Source organism: Leptosomus discolor, chromosome 1 (genome assembly GCF_034619465.1).
Source record: "Leptosomus discolor isolate bLepDis1 chromosome 1, bLepDis1.hap2, whole genome shotgun sequence".
NCBI classification, from domain to species: domain Eukaryota; kingdom Metazoa; phylum Chordata; class Aves; order Leptosomiformes; family Leptosomidae; genus Leptosomus; species Leptosomus discolor.
This window is the reverse complement of record NC_141391.1, coordinates 34,231,596-34,247,061: the sequence shown is the minus strand read 5'-3', so window position 1 is coordinate 34,247,061 and position 15,466 is coordinate 34,231,596. Positions and strand designations below refer to the sequence as shown.

General features: G+C 37.5%; 1 protein-coding gene across 1 annotated transcript in view; it reads right to left on the bottom strand.

Moving 5' to 3' along the window:
• VWA8 (von Willebrand factor A domain containing 8) overlaps positions 1-15,466 on the bottom strand; it is a 203,720-nt gene that overhangs the window by 30,291 nt on the left and 157,963 nt on the right. The window lies entirely within an intron of this gene.

The following is a 15,466-nucleotide window of genomic DNA, read 5'->3' as shown; positions in this document are numbered from 1 at the left end:
AGTGTGCACATCACAGCTCTGTAAAACAACAGATGAATTCAGTCTAGTAGCTTTGAGTTTCAGCTGTGAGGTACAGGTCAGAGTAGAAAAGATGGAAAAACTGTGACATTTTCCTTCTGAGACTTCCTTTTGATTTCCAAAAAACCCACTATTTCCAACACACTCATGTTTCAATTGTGCATTATCTAAACTTGTTTATACATATTGGTGATTCATGATCAGAGCAGGAAAGCACTTTTCCACTGCCTTTTTGAGCAGGTTCTTCTTCAAAGTCTTCACCACACAAGAAGCACAACCACCAACCTCTCCTGGGATATATGTGATTTATAGAGTCCAAATTCTCAGTAATCATCAATGATCTTAGTCCCTGGTTTAAAACCTTTCTCCTCTCCTCTCCTCTCCTCTCCTCTCCTCTCCTCTCCTCTCCTCTCCTCTCCTCTCCTCTCCTCTCCTCTCCTCTCCTCTCCTCTCCTCTCCTCTCCTCTCCTCTCCTCTCCTCTCCTCTCCTCTCCTCTCCTCTCCTCTCCTCTCCTCTCCTCTCCTCTCCTCTCCTCTCCTCTCCTCTCGCTATATTCTGTACTCGGGCACTTACACCAATGGGTAATGGGTACATGTAAAAGGACTTTGTGGATGGAGGCTCTGTAGGTCTTCCAAAGACAATGAAGAAAACAAACAAACAAAAATTTTTATGTGAGTAGAATATGAAGACTTCACGTCAGAAAGATGCTAAAGGAGTGCGCTTTTCTGAAGGGGCAATGGTATGAAGAAAGTGCTTGACAAAAAGGAAATGAAGCAACAACAGCAAATACCGAGACTTGTTAATGCTTTGACTTAATTTTCTGGTCCTAACTCTTACACATCCATTCACTCGCAACAGCAAGGGCAGCCAGGCAGGAACAGAACTAAACACTCATTTTACATTCAACGAGAGATACACGGTATCTGAACAATTTGTATATCAGTTCCTTCTGCGATACAGGAATGGATGCCAAAACAGTTTTACATGGCTACACTTAATTTCTTTTTTTTTTTTTCTGACAACACTGGCATTCTAAGACCAAACTGGATAAGGGAAACTGATACAAACATATTAGGTTTGTAAACTAATCTTATAAACCTTCATATAGTAACGTAAAGAAGGTAAAGAGGCTCAGAGAAGCCAGTTACATGATTTAATGCACTCAACACCACAATGAAACCAGGTGTTTCACATCTGTGTCATACTTATGCCAAACAGCTATTAAATGCATACCGATCTGTGACAGGGCCCACTCTGAAGATGAGTCAAAGGCTGGTAGTTTTGTCTAGACTTCAGCTGGTCAGGCAAACTACAGTATGGGAACTTTATATTCTGTATTAACCAAATCTTAACCATGTTTGGAAGTGGATCTAGAACGACATTCATGCCACTTAAGTGTGGGATTGAATTCTGATGTGAAATGACTTAACTTAATAAACTTAACCCTGGCAGAGTAAGGAAGCACTGGCATACATCATATTTTGATACCTTTAAAATCCCTTATTAAAAGACAGGAGCTGAATTTGTTAAGGCTCACACAGCTGACCCAGATACACTGTGCATTGCCTTTACAAGACACTGTCACAACTATGGGAAGAAAGGAGTTTGCAGTAACACATTAAAAAAAGTGTGTGAATTATGAGAGGGCTGCTGTACTCTATTATTAAAATGATTTGATGATTCTATGATTTATGTCCCACACATCAGTATTTCATTCTAATATATGAGCTGTTTTCACAATTACTTCCCTTTTGAGCTCAGAATTAATTTTCTTCCAATATATCGCAAAGAAATCTCTTCGGCTCTACGAGTAAAACTGACCAAAACCATTATCAAATTTAGCTTCAGCTGATTTCATACAAGTGAGCTGAACAATATTTTAGCACCCAGTAATCTTAATTATACACTGGAATGAAAGTGAGAAGAAAAAAAGGTCTTTAAAAAGAAGCTTCACCATCTCAAAGGCAGTCCCAAGCCGTACAACTGCATTGCTGTATCTTAGCAAGCGCTGTTTGCCCCAAATTTGCTTGTGCGAAGCAAATAAATATAAAAAAAGAAACGATAGCCAGTCTTCAGCATGTCACATTTATATGTCTGATGGCAATATAATCATTAAATTGGCTGACTTTTTACAAGATGCTTTTAAGAAACTATTCAAAGTACATCTAGACTGAATATATATTAACATCCCTGTTATTAACATGTTTACAATAGTATCCAATTTAATGAGTAAAAGACAATTAGCAAAGTCAGCTAAAATTCACATTTTGGTGTATCTATTATTCAATCATTCACATTTCCAAGTATTCACAACCTTCAACACTGCTACCTTCTCACCCACACATTTTAAGCCCATACATCAGCTCCTCGTTGTTCAAGTGTGTTAAAATAAACTCAAGACTAAAATTCCAAGAGTTATCTCTATTGCAGAGAGAGGGAATCTCACCTCCTCCTGTATTTTTCCACTTGAAATTCTCTTTATTCCTGGGAGTTTCATGCAGGAGGTCCAACTAATGGCTCTCCCTGTCTTACATGCCCATACCTCTGTTACAGTCTTGGTAAAAGCTGACTCTCTAAAACAAGGGGCAGAACATGTACTTAGATTTAACCGCTGGCAGAAAAAGAATTCGCAGTTACAGGTTAGGAATTATCTTTTAGACTTTGTAAGCAGAAGTCAGACGAGGTTGAAAATATTTCCAGCTTTGATTAGAAAAGTAATAAATGAGTGATAGCTTCCAGTAAAATGCAAAGGACTTTTTCCTTGATGCAGTCTGGGATGCATCTCTGATGCAGATCGTTTTTCGGTCGTAGATAACTCCTGCCATCCTACCCTGCACACAACAGGCTTCTGTTCAACGCAGCAAGCTGGCTAGAGAGTAGATGTTTTTTAATACAGCAGCTTACTTTTGTATTTGATGCGGTTTTCATTAAAATTCCTGAAGGGCACAGGATGTGTCAGTGCCTCCCATTTGGGAGTGCTTGCCAGAAAAGCTCCTTTGCGGTGCTTACAGCAACAAAAGCAAGTTTCTGCCTGAGGACTGGCAAAGAAACCCTGGTATCCAACGGGGGCGAGCTGCTTCATGCACAGGGGAACAGATCTTTCACCTCTTAGTTTTAATACATCTGGCCCTGCCAGGACTAACTCATATCTAGTCCGCTTACACAAAACACAATGCTTATTTTAATACTCTTGATACAACTTAAAAAGGGGAAAGAAACCCAGAAAAAATACTCTTAATTCCAGGCTAACATCCTGCAGGTGTAAAGGGATGCGATTTGCAATTTAAAAAATGGACTACATTTTCCACTCCCCAAATCAAATTTTTCTCGTCCTTTCAGGTATGTTCAAAGCTGGCCATTCCTTACAGGATTTTACACCTTCATAACAGAAATAGATGGAATTCCTCCTTGTTGTGTGCAGTGACAAACAAGTAATCAACCTTTCTACTAAGCCCTTTTAAGCATTCTTTGGAGCATTCCACATACTACACATTTATTAAAACTGAAACCAGCATGATTTCATGTGTCACAACGTAATAAACACACACAAATGGGCAAACCATCATTTTACAAATTACAAGCAAACAGGTTTACAGCTGCAGTATTTACAGCTGTATAGAATATTTAGGTAGGAAGATTTTTAAAAAGAATAGCTAAGGTGCCCAAACAATATCTATTTTTACAAGCACTTATTCTAGTATTAGTAATAATATTGCATTATTTGGTGTTTCTTACTGTTGATGAGAAGAAAATAGGAAAAAGAATGTGTGCACTAAGATATGAGGTAGAATACAATTCACATGATTTAAGTGCTTAGTTTAATGTAAATCAAGGACGTGTGCAACAGGTTAATTAGTTGCATGACTAGACAGTCCTGGAAAGTAGGTAGACGTAGGCAGGATCTAGGCTGGCAAGATCCCATTCTTCATTTACTCTTTTTATTGTAAAGGAAAGAGCCTGCTAAGATGCAAACTAGAAGATATCTGCTCTTATCCTAACATACCTGGGATGTGGAGGGAAAGAATTAATCTGCTCTTTTGCCTTTTCACTAATATACAATATATTAAACACGGCAGATTATAGTCAATGAAGAATATGTGTTACTTTCCATACAATGCACTAAATTATTGTTGAAAAATATTAATTACATTAATATAAAAACACTACAAACACTATAAAATTAAAATATCGACGTTTTCTTAAATAGCTTGCTTTCTTTTGTAGCACTGTGGACAAAGATTGGGCATGTATCAAAAGACTCTTGCAGGAAAAGAAGTGAAAACATCTTAGACTTTTGTCCTACAAGTGATCTGGGAGATGTTAATTTCTTCATTAAAATCAGTGAAAAATCTTTTATCACAACAACAAATAATTATGAAAGAAGATTGACTTTGGTGCAACAAAACATGACTATTCTCCAGGTGAAAAAGGCATTAACTAATCCATCCCAGAGTGGCACAAAGGATTAGGAAATGTATTCCATGGAATGCAGAATGTATTTCAGCAGATGTGTAAAAAACATTTTTTTTTTTCCCTGAAACAAAATCTTTGTTTTCTTTTTGACTCCCACCCCCCGCTAACAAACTCAAAACCTCAGTATTACCCTAGGCTGCATTTAACAGGTCACAAGAACATCCTTTCCTCCAACACAGTCTTTATCAGCAGCATGAACATATACATTATTTTCTCAAAGAGCATATAGAAGTTCCACATCAAACAAATCAAAGGCTAATCTGCCTGTTCCATGGTGGTTTTACATTTTACTGTAAAACTGATTCTACCAAAGGCAGAAATAAAACATTTTATAATCTACTTACACAAACTAGTGAGAGAAAGGCAAAACCAGGCAAAAATAACTAATGGCTTCTATTACTTTTACTTGTACTGTATCATGTACAGCTTTTTCCTACATGTTAAAAATTAATAGCACAATTTCTATTCACATCAACAGCACAAAATTGAGCCCACGAGTCATTTTTTCCACAGAAAGAAATACTCAGTATTAGACAAGAAAATAATAATGTATGAAATACATTCTGTCTCTTCAATTGTATCCTGAAATGAAAAAAACATCAGTCGCACTGCAGTATAAAACATTTAATAGGTTTTCTTCATTCATTTGGCTTCATTTTGATTTTCTATCTTGTCTGTAAAACTTTGCAAGAATTCAAAATGAACTAATGAAGCTTCGTGCATTATCTGACTGCTGTGAACATTTCTCTCTGAAAGTAGCTTTTAAAATTCATATAGGCATTAAACTTCTGTCTCAAATAGCTAAACTGTTCAAAGCATCATAGCTTTAATGGAATTTTAGATTTGTAAAATAAAAGTGAATCTGGGTGGGGAAAGAGGTGGATATTTGGAGTGAAACACATAAAAAGGGGTATCTGGCTTGCAAATGAAGTTTTTATACACCAGCTAAAAAACCCAAAGGGCTACATAAAATGCAGTCATGGCTCTTCTTTTGAACTAAATGCTGTCACTCTATGAACCAACTCAAAAACTCTGCAGCAGTAGATGCATTAGAGCCTTTTGTCCATGAGTATGTACTCTGTGGCTGAAAAGCTGGATAAACTAAATGAAGTAATGAGAGAATATCATACATTTGCTTCCATCTAACAGATCCCCCACTATGTTAACACCTGTGTAAATTCCATTTTCCTCTGTTACTATTAAGAATTGCCTAGTTAATTCTTTTCAACTAAAAGATGTGAGGTCATTATCTTTTTAGTATGCTAATCCACTACAAAATATTACTAGAGCAGACAGACAATGTCTAGCTTGGTTATTTATCATGACTGCTACACACCTCCTAATGTCAATGCACTCAGAAAACATTGAATTTGGTTTCTTCTGGACTACCCTGAATAATCAACAGCTAGAAAGATGGAAGTGAAGACACTATGACAATTTGGAATAGTCTGGATAGAAAACCACAGGGACACTGCACAGTCAAAAGAAAGCTGAAAAAAAAAAATGACACGTGGAAGCAGAAAAGCCTTATTTTCTATAGGCCTAGGACCTTGCCAAATCCATCCTTAAGAAGCAGAGACACGGGTTATTAAAGATCAGCTACGTTGTTTTGTTTTTTGAAGGAAAGCCTCCGATATTTAGCACTACTGTAACAGATGAGACGAATTAAATTTTCACTACATTTGTCCTTTCACTAATCAGGGAACAACTTTCATAAGGGCAGAATTATTAGTATGCATTTGTCTCGCTGGGACAGCAGGATTTCACTGTTGTGAGGAGCTCGAGCCTTTACGTCAGCGATGTGCACTGCTGCAAACTTTCTGAGACCTGCAAGGCGGCGTATTGAGGTTATTTTATTTTCTCCCATGAGAACCGTGAGCTTTCACAGGAAGGTCAAAGGAAGAAAGAGGAACTTTGTGCTGGATCAGCCTGCTCTACCAGAAAGTTAAAGTTATTTCCACTCCTGCTCTTTGTCTGCTCAACTAGACTAGAAGATCTTTAGGAAAGGGAATGTATTTTAGACGTGTTTGTCCAGTGCTTCCAACAAGGGCCTCATTTCAGCTGAGGACATTTATATGAGAAAAAATATGTGACAGAGAACTGGTGATCTTTATCTGAGTTGCTTTACCCAGTGGAGACTTTTAAAGATACAAACTTATCAAGCTCTGTTGGTTTGTGGCTTTCTAGTCTTATGCTTCCCCACACTCAGATGCCTTGCTTCAAGGGGTGGTATATATCTGCTACCCCCCACTTTGCTAAAATGAATCACGCAGTCCCGAAAAGGGTCACAGACCTCAAGTGTGTATTTGGGGCTCATGGATCTCACAACTGCAAACGCTATCAAACTATACCTTGCCATCCACTTGTTGACTGGGTAACTCTGTAATCTGCATTATTTCAAGTTTTTCAGGATCCCGCGCAGGACTGCAAAATGCTGTCATCTGGTTATTCCAAATTTTCAAAAACTCGCCACTGCATATATTTTTCATAATTTATGGGGTTTGCACCGAAAGATTTTAAGAGATGAGCAAAATCACTGTTATTAGCTCACTGATGCCCTCATGTGGTCCAGAAAAACTACTTGGTCTAAAGTAGAAAATACGGAACTGGGGTTGGTGGTGGGGAGAAGGACTAGCCACTCTGGCTAAAAGTCATTCTTTTATCTTGAACTAAGAACTGCAGCTTTGCTCAGGAAAAGGCTGGATTTTTTGTTAAAATGTTATAAAGCCAAATGTCATTTTTACAAAAGGAAAAAAAAATCATCAGTATAGATTAAAGTAGATCCTGAATAGTAAATATAAACAAGTTGGGATCACTGAAATTTCTGAATCAATTATTCTTCAGCTAAACATCCAACCTAAAAAATACATTTCATCAGATGAACTTGCATTACCCTAAACTTTCAAGTACAATCTGCATCTTCAGAAAATCAAAAGAAAAAAAGAAAGTATTCAATAAAACCAAAAAATACTAATTCACTTAAAAGGTGAATTATCCATGTAGAGTTCTGCGTGATCAGATGAGTAGAATACAAATAGAATAAATGAGACTATTCAAGGAAGGGAGTAAGATGATTGTCACCCAAAGATGACAGTGACTCAAACAACTACAGATTTTCTGGTCTCAGACCAAATAACAGAAAGAGGCATAAAGGAAACCCCCTTCCATTTCTAAGAACCCATTTCATTAAATCCATAAATAATGCCTTGCACATTGAGGATGGGATTTAGATCCAGACTGCAGACAGCTAAAGGTATGGATGTCCTAGGGGAGTCAGGTGTCTGAGGTGCCACTACAGACAGCGGTGTCTGCAGAGCCATACAGTCTCCTTCAAGGTGAGCTCTTCAGGCTTTCTTGGTTACAATGCGGACAGGTCTGGAGCTGGACCCTACTCCTTCTCCTTGCCATTAATCTTCAATATTTCCAAGCACAGCCACAGTAACCTGCCTGAGCTGCTTGTGTGCAAGTACATGCAAAAATGTTGGCTAAAGCAATTAAATGAAACTGCTTTTGTCTGTAAAAACTAAGCCTTATTTATTAAGTACAACATACCTGCTGCTTTTTTTGATCTAATAGAGTCTCAAAAAGAAGCAGGGTAAAGGATATAGCTGACCATGTCTATCCTTTTCTGGGAGGTAAATGTTTATCTCCTGATATTGCACCAAGGCTCATGGAAGGCTGTGTGGTATTTAGTGAGCACAGGCTTTGGTGAAAAATTGTAAGAAAGAAAAGGTGATGCTCTGTAAACAAGCTAAGATTTTAATAAGACAGTTTGATCAATGAACTTCCATGAGTTAGTTGAACTTGAAGCATATTTTCAAAGGGTTTAGCCATTAATAAACCAAGGCACAACTGCTGTAAAGGAAAACATAGACATTCATTTTGTATAAACAAGAGCAATCTTTTTGTTATTAATGTTTTATTTCTGCAACAACTGTACAAGTGATTCCCAAAAACCTCCAAGGAAAGAACCCACATCATATTATGAAAACGCAAAGGCAGCTACACAATATTTCTTTTGTTCTGTAATAGCTCTATGAGGGAATGAAAGGAACAAATCCAAGAGTCCTTCCAAAAATCAACTATAATTAATTCAGGACTGAAAGCACTACTACCCTTCAGTCACCTTCCCCTTGCCCTTGTTCTGGCCATACAATGGAGAAGTCAAATGGCAAAGATTGTTAATGACCATGACACTTCTTTTTTTTTTTTTTTTTTTTTAAATTCCTCTGTAGATTTTATTAGACAATAGTTCGTATATTGTATCATCCTGCATTCCTGATGATCTCCACATATTTCATGATAATTGCTCTGAACCTCTCACTGTTGCAGTTGGAGGCCAGTCCAACTGTGTCCACCCCATTCCATTCCAAGAGATCAAAATGCATCTGGGAAAAAGGAGGCTGTGAATACATCCACCAAAAGTTTCTCATTTTCTGAGTCTAGCTAGGTGCCTCAGCTATATTCCAGCTCTATATCAAGCACATACCAGCTAAAATAACACCTTGGGTGCAAAAGTCAGACAAGGGCAGATGCTAACACGTCTGTTAGCCAGCTGACTACAGACCAGGACCTGACAGAAGGAGGGAGTATTGTTGCATTCTTCATGGCTAAGCACACGTGTAACACAGGGATGCCGAGACCTTTTTCCTAAATTGCTCTAAAATCTCTTCCTCTAAATCCACTTCCAATTCCTGTTCATTACAAAATACAGTCCCTGAGGGTTTGGGTACCTGCAAAGTTATGACGATCTCCTCAGGTAATTCTAATTCAAGAGAGTCAATGTCCAGGTATGACATATGGGAAAAAACCTGAACTTTCATGTGCATGTGTGTATCAATGTGTGTATGCACGTGTGCATGTACGTAAATATGTATGTGTCTGAATATATATACACACACACAACCACATATCTAACCTCCTACCACCTAATTTAACATGATTATGTTTTTTCTAACTTCAACAATAAATCTGACATTTTTTGCATTATGATTACCTTAAAAGTGTACTCAACTTTGATTTCCCCTCAACATAGGCTTTATCTGAAGATCTGATCTGATGACGGCAAAGGTAAATGTTCAGCACCTATTATGGGATGCCAGGTCCATCACTAGAAATAGATTTAAAATGTGTTCCTATCTTACCTGGACTTCAGGTAAAGCTGGATTGCAGAAGAAAGTCTGAATGTTTGAACTACTACCGAGTGCTGCTGAAATAATCAAAATGCTGTTTTTAAAGCTAAATCATGAATGATTTGAGCAGCTAAGACGCATGAAAAAAAATCTTTGATTTTTTTAGCTATTGGTGATGAACACATAGACATTGCTCTTTCACATTACTGACATGAACCATATGTTCATGTCTTCTAGCTGTTCACAGGACATAGAATAACTTATGTGTTCTGTTATAATTTTTGAGCGCTGCTACATGACCGTGAAGACAGCCGTTTAAATCTGAGAAAATATCTATTTATTGCTTTTCTTGAGTTTTGCTGAATATGTGTATACTCTTCTCAGCTAAGCATGTTTCAACCTCAAGCTATCCAGAGTAGACATTTGGCTTCTTAGGTGGCTGCACTGCATTTATATGCAATTTTTTGCCCAATGTAAGGTATGCTCATACTGATTGCAGCATTCAAGCACATTCAAGCTACTCAGCTTGGCCACACAGGTGCAAAGTATGTTTACATGTCCTTATGGGTGTATACTGCATTTACCCCACCTCTGACACTGCAATGTAGACATACAGCATGAACTTGAACCAGCGACCTGCCTTCCTTATGCCTCAGTTCCCTCCTCTGGAAAGCAATTGTTCATACATTTCATTCATGTCTCCTTTTAGTACCAAGGTCTGAAACATATCCAAATTATATCCAAGTCATGCTGAGTTCTCCACCTCCAGGACCTCTTCTAACAGAATGAATCTGGCCCAATACTGCATGAATCTCTCCACACCACTGTAGAACTGTCCGTAGCGTATTTGTTGTTCAAACCAGTGGTGAGAAGCAAAGATTTTTTTCTCATTCATGTGTTTTCTAGATTCATTCCACCATCTCAGTTTTGTGATGCTGTGAACACTAATGCAACTTAACTGTTGGCTTTTTGATAGAAAACAGACTAGGTCAAGTCACAAAAGCAAAGTGGAGAAAAAAAAGGGAGAGAACATTTCCAGGCTGCTTCTTGCCTCTGGAAGGGCCCAGTTTCATATTAAGGAATTGTCCAAATAATGGTCTGCCCCCAAGAGGTGGGCTATTACTGACAGACACTATGTGTCTGGCCTTCAGTGACATGGGCTGTCGAAATGTTTTGGGCTGTTGACCCAGTGGCTAGAAACCTGCCCTGAGCAGGTCTCAGGGTCTCTCTTACACAACTTCTTTGGAGGGACCCAGCTACAAAGAAGCACATGATTTTTTAAGATGCGTGTTGCCCATCAGTCTTGAGACTAAAGAGCTGGGATGATGGAGGTGTTTTATCATTCAGGTTCTACACAGCGCATGCACTTGCTCATGGGTGAGTATAGCTATAATTTTACTACTTGAAGCAGAAGAAACTTCTGGTAGCTGAGCTACCAATGCCAAGTACTCTATTTTTAAACAGCTGGTATTAGCAAGGCTGGTGCCCACTCAATTTGCATTTGCTCTATCTTTCCTCTGCTCAGTCCTACAGTATGTGATCTTGACATTGTATTGGCTGAACCTGGATCATTTAAGAAATTCACCTGAGCTCTATACCAGATATAACCTGAGTCAAACATTTCAGATTTTTAAGTTTCTGAGGAAAACACACACTATATGGAAGACTTATGTAGTGGGCCTCTGTTGTAGGCCAAACAGATGTAAGCAATAAACATCCTTCAAGAAGCAGTGTACTGTAGAACAGGCAGGCTTTGAGCTTTAAGATCTGGGATCTACCAGGAGATGGTGACCATGTTTTAGGATTACAGTAAAAAGACGGGAAAATGGAAACACAAATTAGTCTCTTATTTTTCTTTCTTGCTGTTAACTCAGATGAAAATATGATTTAATTTCCAGCTAGGTACTTGAATGTTTACGAGGAAGGGTTGCTATACTGAAAACGAGTGAGTCCACAGGAAACCAAAAGAGTTGCAATTACTTAACTCATTAGACCTTTATATATAGCCACAAACACACAGAGCTGCGATTTCAAAAATTCATCTCATTGCTTGTAAGAGATGACGCATCTACTGCAGGTCCCACACATACATTAAACAACACAGATACCAAAGAAACACGCCAAAATAACCCCCAAAGAAATCTCAGATTACAACAATGTATTTTTTTGATCAATCAGATCACTTCTTTAAACAATTCTGGTACTGAAATAACAAGAGAGTAACCTCATCTTTGGGATGTCATTTTGCATGGTGATATTGTCTAGATCAAGACTACACATGGATTGCAAACAATGTTTCAATTTCGAGGTTCATATAAATATATTATCACTAATTACAAGCCAACACTTCTATAATCTTTGACCAAGTATATTTTTATGCACTCAACAGGTCTGTGTATGTCCTGGGACTTTTCAAAACAATGACACTCTGAGTATAATCTTTACACAGCATATAACATTTTGGGCAACACTCTACAGCAAGAGAACATTACGTGGAATGAACACAGAAATAAATGGTTTTGCTGATAATCATGGATAAATGAAAAAAGTTTTCATTGTGATTTCATGTGCCTAAAGGGTATGACGCTTTATCATCTATTGAAATACCTTTAATTATTTTTCTTCAAGCATTGTACTCTGAGACATAACAGTAAACACCTACTGAAAAACAACAGCCCAGCTATATCAGAATGTAATCAGTGTTTTTTCTATTTAGTTTCTATCAATTTAGTTTCTATCAATAACCCTTTCATGCAAAAAGTAACACAAACTTATCCATGTCTGCCTATTGCCATGAAACATGTAGGGCAAGATTTTAAAATAAATTGTCTTTCAAATTCTTTTCAGGTATTTGATAATGAAGCGACCTTGTTCTCAGAAACACCAAACAGTGAAAAAGTTCATCGCTTTGGAGAATCCAGTATTTTATTGAGATTTTGTATTTTAGGCACTCAAATTTATTAATTTCAGAATATCGTAGTCATATTTTGAGTTTAAAACTTCAACAAATGAAGAAAATTTCTGACCTGCCTATATAAATGCAAACCTATGTGAACATAAACCATATTTCATAGAATCATGGAATGGTTTGGGTTGGAAGGGACCTTAAAGATCATCTAGTTCCAATCCCCTTCCATTTCCAGAATCTATTTTTGTAGCCTCAAGACTTCAGCAGTTTGAACTCTGCTGAGTATATCAACACTACAAAACAAATGTTGACTGTTTTGAAGACTGCGACGACATTATATCAAGAGAGCCTAATCACTGATTATAAATGGAACAGCTGTTTGTTTTCCTCTGTTTCATTGCTTATGTATATCCAGCCTGTTTCAGAGATCTAATGGGTTTGTGAAAGCCAAAATGCAGCCCTAGAAGACAGTACCAATAGTTCCAACTGAAGCCTGGTTAAAGATTTGTTTCCAGTTCTTTGAATCTATATTTATACTGAAAGCCCTCTAATTCTTCTTGCTCTCAAACATCAGGAAGCTTCAGAAAGATTCTGTATGTTTCTGCAGAACAGTGGTTCCCAACCACCTGGACAGGTCTCGTGTTGGTCTAAGAATATCACCATGAAGGGCTGATAAGCTTTGCTAAACCTGTAGTAGCTTTGTGGGATGTACTAGTGGCAGCTTTTAGGGAAGGGGAAATTGGGGGTGGGTGGGGAATGAATTCTAGTGATATGTGGAACACTGACAATTTTCTTAACTGAGCTTCTGCTACAAGATGATTTGGAATGATGGGTTTAGTCAAGGAATTAGAGATGCCTCATTAGACTCCAAGATACTTAGCATGAGCATGAAACACTATAAAAAAGAAAGTGATTTTCATACACTTGAATGAACGGATCAACATGTGACTCCAAAATATCTCTAATTCTGTAAAAACAGGTATCAGGAAAAGTTTAGCTGCAGCTTTCTTAGCAAAGTAATTGAGCAGGAAACACTGGAGTTCTTGCTATGCTTACCTTACACAGGGAATCTACATGAATATATTTTCAAGCTAACAGGATCCTTTCATTTCCAGAAATAAATGCCTTAATAAAGTACTGATTTTATGTCTAGGTCCATCGAAAAATTGAGTTAAGTAGGAAAGCTGAAGGTCTTCATCTCCAAATAGCAAAGTATAGAGTTTACACAGCAACTACACATCTGTTATCTTATTGGAGAGGTACATAAAATAAAAGATTCAATTTATTGCTTATTGCTCTGCAATGCCTTTGTAAACAAAGTTTCTTAGGTCTCATTAGTTTTCCATTTAAAGCAAAGTGTGTAAAGTAGAGAAAGAGGTTAGTGATAATCATGCAAGTCTGAAGATGACATAGGAGGCTTTGTTTCGCCGTGTTGCTCAAACCAAACAGTATGCCATTTTGAGTTCTAACAAACCACTGACGAGCTATATACCCTGTGTTGACAGAGGAAAGAAGAAAGATACTCCAAGAAGACTTTACCCTGCAATGCGCCTATTAATTAGAGAAGCAGGCTGCCAGGAGAGAGAAATTCTACGACAGATCTTGAAAACTACTTTGTGACTGTGGGAAAACTTCTTAGCCTTTTTAAAAAATGGTTACTTGACATCATTAGTTAAACGACTTAAGATTTTCTGATGATGTGTACTTTTCAAGTCACTATTCTCTAAACTTTAGTTGACTATGAATGACAGTACAGACATACTGTTGAATAAAATCACAAATTATCTGGGGAAAAAAAAAAAAAGAAGGAAAAGCAACTATTAAAATAAGTAAAACGTGCAACTGTTCCTCCTGGCACTTTTAATTTCTACTAGCCAACTCGATCAGTAGAATAAATTGGGCTGGTGTAAACCGACTATACTGACCATAAGATGGTGCTAGTGCTACTGCACTGGTAATAAAAATGGCACCGGTAAAGCAACAATAATCCACACAAACGTGCTACTGGGTAACAGTTTCCTTTTCTCATGACTTTTATGAAAGCATTTACTGAGGCCCTGTAACAAGAAGACATCAGTTTCTGCACAAGTTTCTGTAACTGCAGAACATCTTGCAGAAAGGAGTTCAGGGTGGGAAAAGAAAGTGAAAAAGATCTATGTTTTTGCCTTAATAAAACTCATTCACACTTGAGATACCTTGTAAACAAAAATACAGAGAGTTCTGATTTAGAAAAGACTAATCCTGTTTTCCTATTCTAATGTACTGTGAAAGTGGTTACAGAAAGTCATGAAAGAGAAATAACTGCAATGGTAGACAGAGACAGGATCTTCCTAGTCAGAAGTGGGGAAGTCTTCCTAAAGCACACTCTAGTTCTTAGAAGTGACACCTTCTCTAATCACTAACGGAAAATAAAGATGCAATCGAACACTCTTGATTTTTCCCTCTGTCTTGCAATGATCATACCTATAAGCCAGTACATTAACACTTGGGTACACACACAGACATATATATGCTGTATATTTTCAACATCTACTTAAATGTGCCACACGAGAACGTGGCTGTATGGAGACACTCGGAATTCTGCTCAGCTGGGAGAACTTTCAAAATTAGCCAAAGGCACTACCGTGAACTCAAGGAGTCTTCCACCTAGGTTTCAAGTTCCTTTTCTAAAGTACAAAACTAATTTTTTTTTCCTTAAAAACTAATTTTATTATTCTACATTTTGAAGATTGCAGTTAAAAATCAGCAGGAGATAAAGAACTGATTTGCATTTAAATGTACTGGAATTTGGCAAAAATACAAACAGTGCAAGACAAAGAGACTGTCAGTAACCATAATTACAGGGGTCACAAATAAGCTTTTTAATCAAGCTATTGTGACTTTTTTTTCAGTGAAGACGTCTATTCAGTTTTTCTCACAGGCATATTTCTACTT